General features: G+C 26.3%; 5 non-coding genes across 5 annotated transcripts; all 5 read right to left on the bottom strand.

Moving 5' to 3' along the window:
• Nucleotides 1–1,367: 1,367 nt before the first annotated feature.
• Nucleotides 1,368–1,446, bottom strand: LOC115034607. The gene has a single exon (XR_003839946.1). It is a non-coding gene; the product is annotated as a small nucleolar RNA R38 (small nucleolar RNA).
• A 711-nt stretch (nt 1,447–2,157) lies between these two features.
• Nucleotides 2,158–2,236, bottom strand: LOC115034606. The gene has a single exon (XR_003839945.1). It is a non-coding gene; the product is annotated as a small nucleolar RNA R38 (small nucleolar RNA).
• Nucleotides 2,237–2,493: 257 nt separating this feature from the next.
• LOC115034608 lies at nt 2,494–2,572 on the bottom strand. The gene has a single exon (XR_003839947.1). It is a non-coding gene; the product is annotated as a small nucleolar RNA R38 (small nucleolar RNA).
• A 593-nt stretch (nt 2,573–3,165) lies between these two features.
• Nucleotides 3,166–3,244, bottom strand: LOC115034605. Its single transcript, XR_003839944.1, has one exon. It is a non-coding gene; the product is annotated as a small nucleolar RNA R38 (small nucleolar RNA).
• Nucleotides 3,245–3,277: 33 nt separating this feature from the next.
• LOC115034604 lies at nt 3,278–3,356 on the bottom strand. Its single transcript, XR_003839943.1, has one exon. It is a non-coding gene; the product is annotated as a small nucleolar RNA R38 (small nucleolar RNA).
• Nucleotides 3,357–4,061: the final 705 nt, after the last annotated feature.

Raw genomic sequence — 4,061 nt, 5'->3', positions numbered from 1 at the left:
AATGTTTTATCTTAGATAAGATATAACTAAAAAATATCATTTTATACATAATATAGTAAAATATGAGATATATAATAAGCAAAGGCCCAAATAGCATTGGATATTTGGTGGGGCAAAGCCTTACTTTGACAATATTGAATATGCCTTAAAACAAAATTTAAGAAATGTTTAGGGGGTCGGTATGGACATTTTGGGGGGGGGGCTTAGTCCTTAAAAGCCTCCCTTATTCGTTAGCTTCCCTAACCAATGATAATAAGATACACTGCTGCTGTCTGCTATAATAGGTTATAATAAAATGTCACTTTATATAGCAAAATAAGCAAAACTTATCCCTAAGATCATTGACACATACTATTTTAAAGATGGGTCCCAGATTCAAACTATATACACATTAATACGTCATTTCCTCAAAAGTATTATCCTCTATCATTTTTGTAATTAGTGATTTTACACTAAGATTACATGAAAAAGTAGAAAAAATGATTCTGCATAAATGCGTTTTATCTGTTGCGTGGGGGCCAGAGAGAAAACAAATAGTACGTTGACATCCTTTTAACATTTAGCTATTAAGGGTGTGGTTGAAAATGTTTTATTTCACTTTTGTGTTTTTTCATAAATTTAATTATTTAATGTTTAAAATAATTGTCATCATTTACAATCATTTATTGTCTGGTTGTTTTAATGATTTTTTTTATAATTACCACTTAATTCTAAATTGGATATTTTGCACCAATGTTTGACCAGATGAAATCTACAACCTTTTATATTTATTTATGGCCAAACTGTGAATATATCAGTGTGAATTGCTACATCAAAATAAGTAGGGAATCCATATGATAAACATACTATACATTACTACAACAAGATAAATAACTTTACACAGATCAAATTGGAACACATAATTTTATACTCTACACCCAAAATATTTTATTCAGCCTGGCACAATTTGTACAATATTTAAAACTTATTAATTTCGCACCCACCTCTAATGCAGCCAAGATTCTAGACATTTATTCTAGACACACGATCCTAAAAATAATTATTTTCAACTATGAAAATGATTAAATTTTAACATCAATCATTATTAAAAATATTCATCGTTATAAGTTTTAGGATACATAAATAAATAACAACTTCTTACCAAATTATTTCAGATAAACTACAAGTTTTCAACATAAAAATGTCTGACAGGGTTAACTGATATTATTCATCATAAATACACTTAAAATTATATTTTAAACAATTACAGCTTACAATTAATTTCAGATAAAATTAATGTTATCAACATAAAAATGTCTGACAGGGATAACTGATATTATTCATCATAAATACACTTAAAATAATATTTTAAACAATTACAGCTTACAATTAATTTCAGATAAACTACAAGTTTTCAACATAAAAATGTCTGACAGGGATAACTGATATTATTCATCATAAATACACTTAAATTATATTTTAAACAATTACAGCTTACAATTAATTTCAGATAAAATGAATGTTATCAACATAAAAATGTCTGACAGGGATAACTGATATTATTCATCATAAAAAAACATAAAATTAATTTTAAGCAGCTACTAGATACTATTTACTTCAGATCAAATTGAAGGTATCAACATAAAAATGTCTGACAGGGATAACTGATATTATTCATCATAAATTCAGTTTAAATTAAATTTTAAGCAACTATATACTCTTGGATCATATACTATGAGTGGACCCATTTCCCAATAACTTAAAGCACATATCAACTAATAGTCTTTAAATGAGATGCTTGATGTAAAAATGTGTAAAGAGAACTTTGGATGTGCGAAAAGCAATGGTTCTTATTTATGTATATGAATTTATATGTTATACGAAAATACATCATTTAGCCACCAACAGAAAAAATATGGGACAGTCCACCTCTTGGACGTGCACATCAAACATATTAATCAGGCTCATTCTCTATATGTGCTTCAAGTTATAACTTGTATAACTTATACAGGTCAGACGGTCATGACTTCATAAATAGTATAGGATCTAAGCAACTACCACTGACAATTACTTTCAGATAAAATTAATGTTATCAACATAAAAATGTCTGACAGGGATAACTGATATTATTCATCATAAATACATTTAAAATAATGTTTTAAACAACTACCAATTACAATTAATTTCAGATAAAATTAATGTTATCAACATAAGAATGTCTGACAGGGATAACTGATATTATTCATCATAAATACATTTAAAATAATGTTTTAAACAACTACCAATTACAATTAATTTCAGACAAAATTAATGTTATCAACATAAGAATGTCTGACAGGGATAACTGATATTATTCATCATATATACATTTAAAATAATGTTTTAAACAACTACCACTTACAATTGATTTCAGATAAAATTAATGTTATCAACATAAAAATTTCCGACAGGGATAACTGATATTATTCATCATAAATACACTCAAAATTATATTTTAAATAATTACAGCTTACAATTAATTTCAGATAAAATTAATGTTATCAGCATAAAAATGTCTGACAGGGATAACTGATATTATTCATCATAAATACATTTAAAATAATGTTTTAAACAACTACCACTTACAATTAATTTCAGATAAAATTAATGCTATCAACATAAAAATGTCTGACAGGGATAACTGATATTATTCATCATAAATACATTTAAAATAATGTTTTAAACAACTACCACTTACAATTAATTTCAGATAAAATTAATGCTATCAACATAAAAATGTCTGACAGGGATAACTGATATTATTCATCATATATACATTTAAAATAATGTTTTAAACAACTACCACTTACAATTGATTTCAGATAAAATTAATGTTATCAGCATAAAAATGTCTGACAGGGATAACTGATATTATTCATCATAAATACATTTAAAATAATGTTTTAAACAACTACCACTTACAATTAATTTCAGATAAAATTAATGTTATCAACATAAGAATGTCTGACAGGGATAACTGATATTATTCATCATATATACATTTAAAATAATGTTTTAAACAACTACCACTTACAATTGATTTCAGATAAAATTAATGTTATCAGCATAAAAATGTCTGACAGGGATAACTGATATTATTCATCATAAATACATTTAAAATAATGTTTTAAACAACTACCACTTACAATTAATTTCAGATAAAATTAATGTTATCAACATAAGAATGTCTGACAGGGATAACTGATATTATTCATCATAAATACATTTAAAATAATGTTTTAAACAACTACCAATTACAATTAATTTCAGATAAAATTAATGTTATCAACATAGGATTATCTGACAGGGATAACTGATATTATTCATCATTAATACATTTATAATTTTAGGTGCTATTCTGTTTTTCGGGACTACAAACACAGGACATATAGACCCGCTATGGTTTCTCAATTTCTCAAACAATTTAAATTAAAAATATTCCTCAACTTCAGTAGGTCTCGTGAAAGGTTGGGTTAGGTTACTCAGAGACCTAAGGTGGTTTCATATAGCAGATCAAAGGATGTACCTAATTGATTTAAATTGTCCGAGCAAGTCAGTGATCACGATGGTTGATGGGACTATATTACATGTATTATGTTAAGTAGTCGTGATAACTGATATTATTCATTGTTAATACATTTATGCCAGGTTGCAAAATCAAAATCAATAGTGAGTAAACATGATTTAGTGACCCATGTTCTATTACATTTTAGCAAACCATTTAATAAATTGTTTTCTTTTTATGCAATTGGGCACTATTATATTGGGTATCTTAAATTATATTAATAGTTAATTTTAAATAAATCTTAGTTATCAGCATATTTATTAAAATAAATTATAGATCAATATTATGTAATTTTAAATGTCTTACGTTCCATCTAAACCACGGACTGCATCTTCTGCATCACGTGGGTCTTCATATTCTATGAATGCAAAACCAGGTGGATTCCTTGCTATCCAAATATTTTTCAATGGACCATACTTTGTAAACAAATCTTCGATTTCGTATTTATTGGCATTGCTTTTTAAATTACCAATATATA

Source organism: Acyrthosiphon pisum, unplaced genomic scaffold (genome assembly GCF_005508785.2).
Source record: "Acyrthosiphon pisum isolate AL4f unplaced genomic scaffold, pea_aphid_22Mar2018_4r6ur Scaffold_1559;HRSCAF=2049, whole genome shotgun sequence".
Classification (NCBI taxonomy): Eukaryota; Metazoa; Arthropoda; class Insecta; order Hemiptera; family Aphididae; genus Acyrthosiphon; species Acyrthosiphon pisum.
This window is presented reverse-complemented; position numbering and strand designations above follow the sequence as displayed.